This window comes from Hylobates moloch, unplaced genomic scaffold (genome assembly GCF_009828535.3).
Source record: "Hylobates moloch isolate HMO894 unplaced genomic scaffold, HMol_V3 SCAFFOLD_11, whole genome shotgun sequence".
In the NCBI taxonomy this organism is placed as follows: domain Eukaryota; kingdom Metazoa; phylum Chordata; class Mammalia; order Primates; family Hylobatidae; genus Hylobates; species Hylobates moloch.
The window spans coordinates 98,720,454-98,734,433 of record NW_026652286.1 but is presented as its reverse complement, the minus strand read 5'-3'; the positions used below and the strand labels follow the sequence as shown (position 1 = coordinate 98,734,433).

General features: G+C 43.4%; 1 protein-coding gene and 1 pseudogene across 4 annotated transcripts in view; one reads left to right on the top strand and one right to left on the bottom strand.

Moving 5' to 3' along the window:
• Positions 1 to 339: 339 nt before the first annotated feature.
• On the bottom strand, positions 340 to 7,111 carry LOC116477144 (nucleosome assembly protein 1-like 1; annotated as a pseudogene).
• A 174-nt stretch (positions 7,112 to 7,285) lies between these two features.
• Positions 7,286 to 13,980, top strand: part of CDON (cell adhesion associated, oncogene regulated) — a 107,340-nt gene continuing 100,645 nt past the window's right edge. For 2 of the 4 annotated variants that reach the window (XM_032167847.2, XM_058446292.1), the window contains exon 1: positions 7,286 to 7,694. The gene's annotated coding sequence lies outside the window, so the exon portion shown is untranslated. The remainder of the gene's footprint in view (positions 7,695 to 13,980) is intronic. The other 2 variants (XM_032167849.2, XM_032167846.2) reach the window with 2 other exon arrangements.

Here is a 13,980-nt window from a genome sequence, read left to right as displayed (position 1 = left end):
AACCTCTGTGTCCCAGGCTCAAACAATCCTCCTACCTCAGCTTCCTGAATAGCTGGTACTACAGGTGCATGCCATTACTTCCGGCTAATTTTTTATAATTTTTGTAGAGACAGAGTTTCACCATGTTGTACAGGCTGGTTTTGAACTCAAGCAATCCATCTGCCTCGGCCTCCCAAAGTGCTGGGATTACAGCTGTGAGCCACCACACCTAGCCAAGATGTTTTTAATACAGTTATTTCCTTGTATATCTTTAATTTTGTGCTTTATACCTAAAATGTGCTCAACAAAAGTTTTTTTTTTTCAATTTATTTATTGAAACTTTATACATACACTGTTTGGCTATAGAATTCTAAAATCATATTTTCCAAAATGTTTTTATCCCAAATCACAGAATGATTATAGCAAAGAAATACATAAGTCATTCAATTTGCTTCTGAATGTGTTAAACATAGAGGATTATTTGCTCGTTTGGTAAACATTATCATATCCGCTTCTTCACCTTCTTCATCATAAACATCATCATCAACTTCCATAGCTTCTCCAGTAAAGTATGACACTGCTCTTGGGATTATACGCTCCCGTAAAAAGTGACCTATTTCGAAGTCTGTGCAAGGATTTCAGCAGCAGCATCCAGATCTCCACTCTCAGGAACTCCAGGAGGGGCAAAAAAATGAAAGAAAGAGTCATTGGAAACTGTGTTAGTCACAGTACGAACTGTCCCACTTCCCTTGTGTTTCTGCTTCTTCTTAATGGTTTTCAAAGTGACTTTCTTTCCTTTTTTCCAATCTATATGGCACCCTGTACAACCCATAATTTCTGGTCCATCAAAAGAAAAGGGATCAGAATCATCTGGTTCTGACCTCATCCTGTATGTCTTTGACAGCATTTCATTTGTAAAATATTCACTGGGTTCAAAGTGAAATTCTAAGACAAAACTCATAGGCTGGGCAGCATCTGAGAGCCTCACTTTAGTACCTTTCGAGTGTTTCAGAATAGGTTCATCATGTTGTTGAACCATATCACTGAACAAGTCAACATTCTTAAAAACAGTTAATCAAAATTCAGGAATTTCTTTGGGGTCTTCTTTTTCTTCATCCTTTTTCTCATCTTTGATCTTGGCGTTTTCTTTCAACGCCTCTGAAGTCTCATCTTCTTTATCTGGTTTCCATTCACATTCTTCTTCCGTGGGTTCATAAATTGCATTAATAATCTCAAATCACTTATTAAATAGAGGCTGATAGAGAACAGCATACTTCCTTTCAAGATCGTGAACTTCCTCATAGAATTTGGTTTCTATCTGTGCACATTTAATTTAACTTGCAGGTTTCTGAGAGCATTCACTCGTCTTTTAACTACCCTAGGCAGGCTTTCAAGGTATCCTGTTGGTGTTTCTACCAGAACATCAAGTCTTTCTTGAAGGGCTGCAAGAATCTGAGGACTTTGCATCATCTGAACAGTTAGCTGACGTGCTTTGATTTTTTGTTTCTTCACCAGTTTCTTCTTCATGTACTTCTTCAACATCATCCAAATCTTGATCAAGTTCAGATTGTCAATGTCTGCCGTGTTGTAAGAACTCCAAATATCGGTGGCTAGCATGGGGAGCCAGGAGGCCTGAGCTGCGCAGGCAGTGACTCAAGGTGGCGGTGGCGGCAGGAGGAGCAGGAGGCGGCACTGCGAGCAGATGGTGCTAAAAAAGAACAGAAGTTTTTTAACTGATCAATTTATTTGAAGTGATATTAATAAAAATACTTCCCATTATTGTAGGGAGACATTAATGTGTAATAATTAAGGGTCCAGCCTCTCGACACAGATTACCTGAGTTTTAATATGAGCTCTCACACTGACTAGCTGTGTGACTATAGTCAAGGCACTTCATGTCTCAATTTTCTCATTTGTAATATGGGACTAATGCTTAAAATAGTACTTGGCGCACAGAAGGAACTATATAAGCATTAACTATTATTATTATAAATAGCTTTTATTTATATTAAAAACACTTTTATCCAGTGTTTGCTACTTGACAATCACTGTATTAAGTGCTTTGTGTGTATCATCTCAATTAATCCTCCTAGCAAACCACTGAAGTAGGTCCTATTAACAACTCTATATGAGGTATTATTACTCTTTACAAATGATGAAGTCATTTACTACTTTACAAATGACGAAATCAAGACTCCAAGAGTTTAAGTTATTTGACCAAGATCAAATAAGATACAGTCAGAATGTCATACAAGTTTATGGACTCTAGTTACTCTATTATGTTATTCTTGGAGAATCAATTTTTTTTTTGAGGTGGAGTCTCGCTCTGTCGCCCAGCCTGGAGTGCAGTGATGGGATCTCGGCTCACTGCAAGCTTTGCCTCCTGGGTTCATGCCATTCTCCTGCCTCAGCCTCCTGAGTAGCTGGGACTATAGGCACCCGCCACCACCCCTGGCTAATTGTTTGTATTTTTAGTAGAGATGGGGTTTCACCATGTCAGCCAGGATGGTCTCGATCTGCTGACCTTGTGATCTGCCTGCCTCAGCCTCCCAAAGTGCTGGGATTACAGGCGTGAGCCACCGTGCCCAGCCTTGGAGAACCAATTTTAACATGTATTCAGTATTATAAAAGCACCCACTTCAGGCCTGGAATGTATTAAATGTCATTTAGTATCTAACAACCTTCCCACCTCATCCCTGAGGACTTGAGTACTTGGCTCATAGTATTTCACTCATCAGCCCCTCAGTTCCTTCAATATGTCCCCTGATGGCATAAATATCCACACCACATCGTCCACCAGCACCGGTAAACATACTAGATCTAATCATTACCTGGAACTGTTCTACTTCTGAAATGATAAACTCTGGTTATTACCAAAGACCTCTTGCTTCTTTCTTACTCAATCCTGTAACAACAGCTCTTTAATCTCATACATATCTCCTTTACTTTAATCTGTAATTTTTCCAGTCTATTATTCTTCTCAAACCTCTTACACTTTTTCCACTGCCTGGAGTCTATGATTGCTGTTTTAAAAATTTCTTACCAATACCATGTGTTATTTTCCTTCTTGTACAACCTCCAGAAAAACTTCAAAATTGGATTGATGTTATGCTTTTCCCCTTCTAGCTGATTGATCAAATTTTGATGGAGAAAATCACATAATCATGCAAGCTCCATCACTAAACATTAATGGTCTCCAATCTCAGCCAGGCCCTCAGCATCACTTACCAATTCTCTGATTGATTTTCTACTTTCATTTTTCAACTCTCATTTTTCCTAATGACTATTCCAAACCTTTACCTCCTTCTTCAAGCATCCTTTTCAAGTCCCATACCTTGAGTTCAGTAAACAGCCTTTGCTCCAAATTCATCAAGATAATTGGGGGCTTTAGTTATTGGAGTTTTAGAGATCCATCCTTGGCTACAACTTTCTGGTTCCATATTCTTCCTGAGAGATCACTTCCACTTTAATGGTATAAACACTACTTTATGCTGATGACGTTTAAATCCGTATTTCCACTTGGAGTTCTCTACCTAGTGGACATCTGTGGTTGGAGGCCCCATAGTGTCTTAGTCTGTTTCTGCTGCTATAACAAAATGCCTTAGATTGGGTACTCTTTAAGCAACAGAAATTTATTTCTCATAGTTCTGGAGGTTGGGAAATCCAAGATCAAGGTGCCTGCAGATTCAGGGTCTGGTAAGTGCCTGCTCCTTACAGATGATGACCTCTCTGTGTCCTCCCATGGCAGAAGGGACAGAAGGGGTTAGCTAGCTCCTTGAAGCCCTTTTATAAGGTCATGAATCTTGCTCATGAGGGTGGTCCTCATGACTTAGTCAGCTTCTAAAGTCTCCACCTCTTAATACTATCATATTGACAATTAAGTTTCTTTCTTTTTTTTTAGACGGAGTCTCACTCTGTCGCCCAGGCTAGAGTGCAGTGGTGTAATTTTGGTTCATAGAAACCTCTGCCTCCTGGGTTCAAGTGATTCTCCTGCCTCAGCCTCCTGAGTAGCTAGGACTATAGGTGTGCGCCACCATGCCTGGCTAATTTTTTGTATTTTTAGTAGAGATGGGGTTTCACCATGTTGGCCAGGCTAGTCTCGAACTCCTGACCTCAAGTGATCCGCCCGCCTCGGCCTCCCAAAGTGCTGGGATTACAGGCATGAGCCACCACACTGGCCGACAATTAAGTTTCAACATATGAATTTGGGGGAACACATTCAGATAATAGCATACAGCTACCTCAAATTCAAAAGGCTCCAAATTGAACACGTGATTGTTTCCCTGAAACCTGTATGTTCTGCAGGACATAACTCTCTTTCTAGGTACTTTGGGGGTAGGGAGAATAACCACTCTCCATCAAAACTAGCAGGCTGGGCTCATCCTTGAGTCCGTTCTCTTCTTTACCTTCCACATGCAATCAGTTTCAAGTCCTGCCAAAATTTCCTCGTGTTCTTGAAGTTTATCCCCACTTCTCTGTCCTTATTGCTATCTTCCTAGTGCAGTCTCTTGATTGAATTAAACTGCCTGCACTGCTTCAAAGCTTCCAAGTTTTTTGACCTCAGGCTTGGCTCCCTCAAATCTATCTGCAAAAGATCACTGTTGCTAGGCAATCTTTCTAAGCACAAATCTGACTGTATCACATTCCCACTTAAAACCCTGCATGGACTCCCCATTACCTGCAGGATGAAGTCCAAGCTTCTTGGCATGACATACACGGCCATCTGTGACCTGGCTTCAGCTTCTTTCTGCAGTGCCTTCGCTTACCAATCCCTACCTGACCCCTTACACTTAGGCCACAAAGAAGAGCTTGCAGTTCCCTTGATCAACAATGTATTCATAATTGCTTGCCTCTATGCCTCTATTACTTTTTTTTTTGAGACAGTGTCTTGCTCTGTCGCCCAGGCTGGAGTGCAATGACGTGACCTCGGCTCACTGCAACCTCTGCCTCCTGGGTTCAAGCGATTCTCCTGCCTCAGTCTCCAGAGTAGCTGGGATTACAGGCACCTGCCACCATGCTTGGCTAATTTTTGCATTTTTAGTAGAGATGGGGTTTCACCATATTGGCCAGGCTGTTCCCAAACTCCTGACCTCGTGATCTGACAGCCTCAGCCTCCCAAGGTGCTGGGATTACAGGCGTGAGCCACCATGCCTGGCTACGCCTCTGTTACTAATGTCCCCTCTGCCTGGTCCATCTTTCTACTTCTTCACCTTTATCTAGCCAACTCCCTCTATCCTTTAAGATGTAGTTCATGGGGCACTTCTTTTGGTAAGACTTTCCTGGCAAGCCTTTCTCGCAAGCTCCATACAGGGTAGGCAACACTGACCTTGTGTTCACACGGCTCCCTGTTCATTGCACTGAAGATGTTTCCTTGTACTTATCCACGTGTGTGTCTGTATCACAGTTAGATTGTGAGCTCTTTGAAGCTAGGGACTGCACATTGTTTCTTAATGTTGAACAAATGGATGAATGATTCATTAATGAAAAACTGTTTTACACCTGAAATGATTTCTCTGCTTTACAAAAAAAGGGGGAGAGGAAGTAATTAATATCAACAAACATTGTGATTATTTCTCAGTCTGACTATGAGTAACAGTAGGCATAGTGAATTCAAATGGTACTGTGGGTTCTGGAGGTGCGCAGAGTGCATTGTATCCCAGGAGAAGAACCTGGAGTTCTCTGTAGCCACAATAAATTTGCAATACTTCTATTACATCCACACAAAACTCTCATTTCAGTTAAATCCTCTATGTTTATAGAAAGTCTTACGCCGAATGAAAAATTGTTTACTATACCTTGTTAATAACATACCGATTCTTGGTCTCAATAAGTGAACAATGGAACAGTGGAGGACAAACTCCACTGTTAAGAGTTTTTTTCTGGCTGGGTGTGGTGGCTCACGTCTGTAATCCCAACACTTTGGGAGGCCAAGGCGGGTGGATCATCTGAGGTCAGGAGTTCAAGACCATCCTGGCCAACATGGCAAAACCCCGTTTCTACTAAAAATACAAAAATTAGCCGGGGTGTGCTGTAATCCCAGCTACTTGGGAGGCTGAGGTAGGACAATCGCTTGCACCCAGGAGACAGAGGTTGCAGTGAACCGACATCGAGCCACTGCACCCCAGCCTGGGCCACAGAGTGAGACTCTGTCTTAAAAAAAGTTGTGGTTTTTTTTGTTGTTGTTTTTTGTTTTGCTTTTTCCCTCCTGTACTGACTTTCTTTCCAGGGGCTTTACAAAAACCCTGAATCTAGCTAATGCAGGAAGCTAACCTGCTTGAACAATACCACACTTTCAAAGCATTTCTTTTTAAAATTCACGTAAGAAGGTAAGGGAGGACTGGCATATTTCTCCCGAAGTTCAGTACTGAGTATTTATAAACTTAACTATTATTAGGGCTCCTTTTGTAGTTAAACTAATAGTAAGTAATGATGATGGGAAAAAAAGAGCTAACTGCTAATAATAACAATTTATAAAGAAGTTACAGTCCTTGAATGCCCACTAAGTGGCAGGTGCTTTTCACGAATATCGTATTTATGCTTCACAGCAACCTTTTGAATAGAAATTTATTTTTCCTTTTTCTGTTTGAACAACTTAAGTTCATTGAGCTCAGATAACTTGGGGCAGGTCCAACGGATGAGTTGGAAAGACTCTGGGGCCAAAGGCCACCAGGACACACCACGCCTCTCCTAGCCCCTGAGTTTTGCTATCTGCTTGCGTGTATGTGCAGGCAGGGCGGGTGGGTGGTGGTGGGGGAATCAGATGAAGCTACCTAAGGAACTAAACGTGGAAAGTGGTGGAAAGGCGAAGGAGGTATAAGCGGTGGGCCGCTGGAACCCTAAGAGAGACTAGGCAAGAACCGGGAGAAGGGATGCACCCGTTGGCGGCTCAGAGAACTTAGGTAGAGAGGCGAGGGGCGGGGCTGGGAGAGGGGCGGGGCCGGAGCGAGGCTAGGGCGGGGCCTCGAGGACAGAGTCGACCATTTGGAGACCTGCCAGAAGAGACGCCTCTCCAAGGGAATGAAAGGTGAGGGGAGTGTGAGAGCAGGCATGATGGGAATCTCCGTGACTTGCTAAGGCAACTCGTCCTTACCTGTCCTATACGCAAGAAGAACCTCTTCTATGCTCCCTGGGGTATCTCTCTTGCACAGTAGGCAGGTCAATGACGGGGAGAGGGTCCTGCCTAGAGCGTGCCCCCCTCCACCACTTGGTACGGCCCGTGCCCCTGCCGCTGATCTGGCAGGCTGCGCGCGCACCCTCCGGCGGGGCGCGGGCCGGCGGGGCGCTGCGGCCTCTACGGCCCGCCTCCGTCTGTCTTTCCCCGGTCCCTCCTCTGGCTGCTCGCGTGCTCCGGGCGGGCCCAGCACCCGCCGAGTTACGCGCCCGCGCTCCCCGGCGGGGAGGAGCGCGGCCGCGGGGGCGCGCCCCGGTGACTCCGCCCCCCAGCTCCCCTCCCCTGAGCCCGGGAGCCCGGCTCGCGCGGCTAGGTGCGAGGAGACCCGGGACCCCACGCCAGCCCGCCCTGCCCAGCGCCCCCGCCCCGGCGTGCGAGGCGCCGCTCCCTCATCTGCCCTGCGCGGTGCATGGAGGGGCCCGTTCGGATCGCAGCCGCCGCCACCGTAGCCGCCGCCGCGCGCGCGGGGGGATGACCTGGGGGGTGGCTTTCCGAGCCGGCTGCAGCGCAGGAGGTCTGGAGGCTTAGCCAGCCCCGCAGAGAGGTGCGGGGGCGGGGGTCCCGCCGCAGGGTCGGAGGGAGGGGTGGCGCGCGGGCACTGGGCTTGGGGGGCCTTGGCTTAGGGGACGGGAGGTCCCGGGGACGGGCGGGCCGGCGTTCCCCGGAGGGCGTGGGGGTCCAGGGCTGCGTGCGGGGTCTGGATACTGATGCCTGCCCGGCGGGGAGCCCCGGCGTTCCGCGTCCTCGGGGGCTCGGAGGCACCTCGCGGGAGGAGGCGGGGTGAGGTGTCAGTGACACGACGAAACCTCTTGACGATGGTCCTCGGGGGCAGGTGAGATGCCGCAGAGCGGGGAGCTAGGGCGCCCGCGCGTTTTCCCAAGGGAGCCGGGTCCCTGGCCCCTCTCAACCTCCATCCCTGCAGAGCGCCCGCGAGAGACAGTGATTTATGTGTAGGGAGAAGCAAGAGAAATTTCCTGCATAATGTATCTTTCTCTGCCTTCACAAGACTCAGTGACTTCCCAGCCCCAGGGAGTGTATTTTTCCTTCTCCTGTGTAAAGCTTTCTGTGGATTGTATTATCATTTGCTAAATACATTACAGCTCGCTATTTATTTCAGTCGGCAGCTTCCAGACCTTTGCTGCTTTCTCTCTACATCTAGGAATTTCAGCAATAAATCACCGAGGGGGATAGATAGACTCTCTTGCCCTTCCCTTCATTGTTCTCCCTAACCCCACCAAATCAGGTGGAAGGCTCTCCAAAAGGAGCTGTTTCCAGAATGCCTGCCCTTCCTCATCAGGACGACAGAGGGTGGCAGGTGCTTTAAGGGCAGACTGCTTTCCAGTGGGAATCCAGAATTTAGAGAGCCTCATCAACAGAAAGTCAGCCTTTGTGTCCCAAATCAGACACCTTGAAAAACAGGAGGTTGGACTAAAAGCTCACATGAGATTTATTTTCAGGCCTATGCCAGTAAAGATGAAAGAGGCCAAGTCAGTGAATTCTGATTCCTTTCGGCGCTGATAACATAACCCTCACATTCCCAACTGACACTTGGCATACCTAGTGGACAGTGTCTCCAAGGAGAGGAAGGTGGGGAGGGTGTTAGAAAATGAAATGAGTTTATTGTCAGCATAATTCTAAACATTCTATGACATTTTATAGTTCTCCCCCACCCTCAGTCTATTTTTAGCAGAAAATTTGGGGATAGTTCAACTTTTAAGATAAGATGAAAGAAAACCTTCAAAAAATTTTCTGGAAATTTTAAATTAGTGCTTAACTAGAAAGCATTCTTTGGAACCCGAGAAGCACCAAATACTGCAGTCTCTGTTATGCACATGTTGAAGTGAACTGCCTTATACTTGAAGTTATATGAGAAGGATGGAGAAAACCTGTTTCATTTTGTAACGACGTGCCCTGGGTGTGTGTTTGGCAGTGTGTAGAACAGAAACATTTATATTTCTATTAAGAAACACACAAATGTATATTGTTTAACTTTCATGCAAAAACTTCCCAGTGTTTGGGAAATCTGTCTTTGTTTGAATAGTTTAGTCAACCAGGAGAATCAGTTACTAGAGGTACTGTGCTGTTGTTTGTGGAATAACTCACTTGGGATGCTTTGATTGATTGCCATGGTTCTCATCAACCTCCTCTCTGTGCAAAGTACTTAAACAGCTCTGACTCTCAAGCCTTCAAGTACAAAGAACCCTTAGGACTTGGATACTGATCTAGCTTGTGTAGCTTGGCTTCTAAATCTATCTTACGCCTTGCTTTCTTTGCAGGTGGTTTGACTTTGCAGGAAAAGAATTAAGTTCGCTTTAAGATAGGACTTTCTCCTCCAGATCGTCAGGGTATATACAGATGAAGGCAGTAGGTGGGAATAGGAACTAATGTCCTAGGGCTTTGCGCTAAAGAGGGCAGGTAAAAATTTGTTGACTATTTCTTGGGCTTTCTTCTTATTTTCCCACTTTGCCCATCTGCCTTCATGACTTTATAGACAATTTCCTGTATGGTTTTGTCGAAATGTAAGTTGAAGTAAAACCTTCTGTAGAATTTTTTTTTTCGCGAATGTTTAGACTAAAAATTGGTGATTGTTTCTAAGTTAAATGCTAGGGAAATGATTTCAGGAATTAAATATTATCGCAGTAAAAATCAGGGAAGGGTTAGAAAATAAATAATGAATTGAAAAATGTGTTGCTTTAACGTGTAATGATATGAGCCAGCGCCTTGTGATCAGCTATGGCATGATGTAGAAGTTTGGGTAAGACAATACAGTGGAGCTGTAGATGAGCTGCGTACGTGGTAGCCGCCCTTTAAGTAAAGGAACTTCATACAAACTAATTAGATTAGAAACAGAACTTGGAGTATGGTTGCCAAATATGTTGCTCTGAAGGACTTGCTTTTTTACAGCATTTTTTTAATGGGGAATTTTTTCAAGAAATTTCGTGAACTTGAATTCGAGAATGTTTTATTTTTACTTAAATTTTTATATTGTATGTAAACATTCCATGTGATAAGTTTTTGTTGTGTATTTGGCACTAACTCACTTTCAACAGCACAGGGGAGGGCTTTACTTGATTCTTTTTTGTTAAAAATAAGGAATGGTGTATGGAATATTCTTAATGTCACTTGAAAAATATTGGATTACAATTAAATGAAAAACTGGTTTGTTGGTTTTTTTTTTTTTTAATCCTTCAAGTTTTCCCTCATTGTTTGTGCTCTTTCCCCCATTGTCAGGCTTAAAACATACAGTATCATTGTCATCTGTCTCCTGAATAATGGTCCTGAGGTGATATTATTAATGTGGCTTTTTAAAATCAAGCTAATTATACTTGCCTAAAAGAGCCACATGTGTGTGATTCTAGCTGCCTGGTGCCTTTTGAGAGCCCTGGAGACAAGCTAGTGAATAGAGCTGAAAATTCATTCTGTATTTGATTAAATGGAACAGACTCGCTGCTCCTTACCCCAGCGGGGGCTATGAGATCTCTTGATCCCCGAAGCGGCTCCAAGACCCTGGGAATTCCATTAGCGAGCACCTGAGGAATTTCTGCCCTGCAGTGCCTTTTTTGTATGTGTGTATGTGTGTGTGTGCAGAGGGAGTGGAGCAGAGCGGGGATTGGGGGGATGCGGGCAGGGGGGGTTGAGGGGGTGGAGGGAAGGCTACATTAGAAGACTCCATATGTTGGCAGATCTAAAATCAAGGCATGACTTAACAACTTATCTTGTAAGAGAAAAGCCCAACCCAAAGGCAGATTGCTAGTCCGGACTTTATTACAAGCAGGACTACAGTGATGTGTTTTTAGCACTGAAGTGAACTCCAGTGTAAGTACAGAAAGTGGCTTCTCTGCTTTCCCTCCGAAGCACAAGCATATACACGTTGCAGACTTGGTAAGTTTTCTTTGAATGATCTCTTGATAAATATGTCAAATTATCTTACTGTTTGGTCTTGCCTGTAAAGGCTGATGTATCGTTTTAATAACTTTCAAACTGAGAGCAAAATTAGATTTCATGTGAAACAAATCGTTTTGCAGTGATGAAATGCTTGTTTTAATAGGCATATTTTAGTTTACTCTTGATAGAATTTGATTGTTTCTGTTACATTATTATTATTATAGAATTCTGATTTAGATTATGTCTTTTCTGTTGTCTTTTTAAGAATTCTATCATTTCTAGTGTTTTTGAGGCATTACTCTGCAGACTTGCTAGCAGCGCCAAGTAAATGAAAATCTATCTGCCAAAAACATTCTGTAAACTCTTTGGAGAAAAATTTTTGCGAAACATCAGTGTGTCTTCCTTCCCAAGTCCCTCTTCCCCTGCCTCAAATGTTTGGGCACAAAGTTTTTTTCAGAATATTAGCCCAGTTTGTTTCTTGTGTACTTTTCAAGGAAGACCAGTTCTGAATGGTGGATGGTGTAGTTAATTGGTTTTCATCTACCAAGAATGTGAATTCCAATGCTCCTAGTTTTCAGCTAAAGCAGAAAGCAGTAGCATATTTGATGGTTCATTTGATATATTTTGTTTCCAAGTAAAATCGTGTTGTAAATAGTGCACAGTCTTTTCCGTCCTACTCCCATGTAGCCCTCTACCAAATTCTGCTCACAATACAGTGTGTTCAGAAAATAAAGAAGCCTTTCTGAAGATATGTTTAGCTTTTTTCCACCTTAATCCTGGGCATTTCTCCTACTACTATGGCCAAATTGAAAGGACCCTTGAATGAACTGGAGTAAACACTGCAGTTTATGCCTGTCCGCATTCACAGCTGTTTAGTCGCTTTGCTGTGCGGTATATTTTGATGGTCAGAGAGAATAAAAAACTAGCCCAAAGAACATTTTGTTCTGCTGTATATCTGTTGGAATGTGAGTAGGGACTCCAATGCTTAAGAGCCACTGATGTGCCTTTAATCCTACTCGAGAAAAAATATATGGGTTATATTACTGAACTTAGGTTACATATTTTGTTTATGTTTTGTTACTTGGAACTGTGAGGCCAATTTTATTTTTATATTACCCTAATACAAACAGAGAATTCGGACGCTGACATAGAGCTTGCTTTTCAGCTATTCTTGTTCTAGACCAGCTCACCTCTTGTTATTTATGTAAGCCTGGGCAGTGATCTTGACTTAAGCCTTGGGGGTCTTTATCTATAAAATGGGGATAATAACAGAAATTATGTCTTACCACTGTTGTGGGATTAAATGAGATAATGAAAATCAAGCACTTGGCATATAGTAAAACCTCTGTAAATGTTAGCTGCTGTTATTTTTATTAACTCCTCCTGTATATGTAAGTGTACATGTATTTCTTTTTTTGTTGTTTTTTTTGTTTTGTTTTGTTTTTGGAGACGGAGTCTCGCTCTGTCACCCAGGCTGGAGTGCAATGGCGCGATCTCGGCTCACTGCAAGCTCCGCCTCCCGGGTTCACGCCATTCTCCTGCCTCAGCCTCTCCGAGTAGCTGGGACTACAGGCGCCCGCCACCACGCCCAGCTAATTTTTTGTATTTTTAGTAGAGACGGGGTTTCACCGTGGTCTCGATCTCCTGACCTCGTGATCCACCCGCCTCGGCCTCCCAAAGTGCTGGGATTACAAGCGTGAGCCACCGTGCCCGGCCGTGTACATGTTATTTCCTAGAAGCTAGTAATAGTGCAGGCACATGGAACCATACAGCTTTCTTAAATTTGCAGTTGAAACTTAGAAGGCACTTGGACATCGTGTGCTATTTTTTTCCAGTTGAGGTGTAACATAGTAATATACACAAGTGTACAGCTAATGTATACTAAGTGAACAGCTGGATGAATTGTTACATATGCACATGTCTGTGGTAACCAGTACCCAGATGGAGATATAGAACATTTCTTGGCCTTAGAAGGCTCCCTGGTGCCCATCCCAGGCAGCCCTCCCTCTTGCTAGCAGGCAGCAGCTATTCTGACGAGTTAGAATAGATGAGTTTTGCCTGTTTGTGAACCGTATGAAAATGGACTCCTACAGTATGTAGTGTTAGGTTGGAGTTCTTGCACTGCTCAATAATGAGCATTATAGTAGACACAAGTCTGTGGGATTTATTCATGTTATTGAATAACATTTATTTATGTATACAGTACTAATTCATGCTTTGTAAATTGTTGTAGAGTCTTCTGTGCGGTTTGAAATTCATAATAATTCATTTTATTGGCACATTGGATACACAGCCTTTGGGGGAAAAAAGAAAGTAACACTTCTTCCTACATTACTAGAAAATCAGATCCCGATGGCTATCTTAGGAAAACAACCATGACCTCATTTTTATTCACAGAACTGGGTTTATTCACTACTTGAAGGTATAATTACCTTCAGTTACAATTCCATAAACCAAATATTTTGAAAACTGTGTTCATTTTTATGTGTGTGTTTTTAGGAGGGAGCCTCAAAATAGGGGAAAAGGACCATCCAAGGTAGTTTATATCCTTCATGCTTAGGACTAAATGCCATAATCAACACTTAGCGTTGTACAGAAGTAACCACTAGTCCAGCGTTACTATAGTATTCTTTGAGTTTAAAATGAAACAGTACAACGCTTTTCTGAAGAAAAAAAAGAGCCCACCATAAAAGGAAGAAAGTGGAGCTAGGAGGTTATACTGCAGGAAGATTTTGAAGAACAGGACCAAGCACTTGTATCAGGAAGAAGAGTTTTGGCCACTAACCTATTAACAATTGTGGTCAGGCTATGCCTGTACATTCAGAATTTCTGTTTGTATTGTTGAAATTCTCTAATATGCTAAATAAAATTTATTTCACAGACAGACAAGATGATTCAGTAGATGAAATCAGAAGGGTTTTTGTTTGTTTGTTTTAAATTTTGGA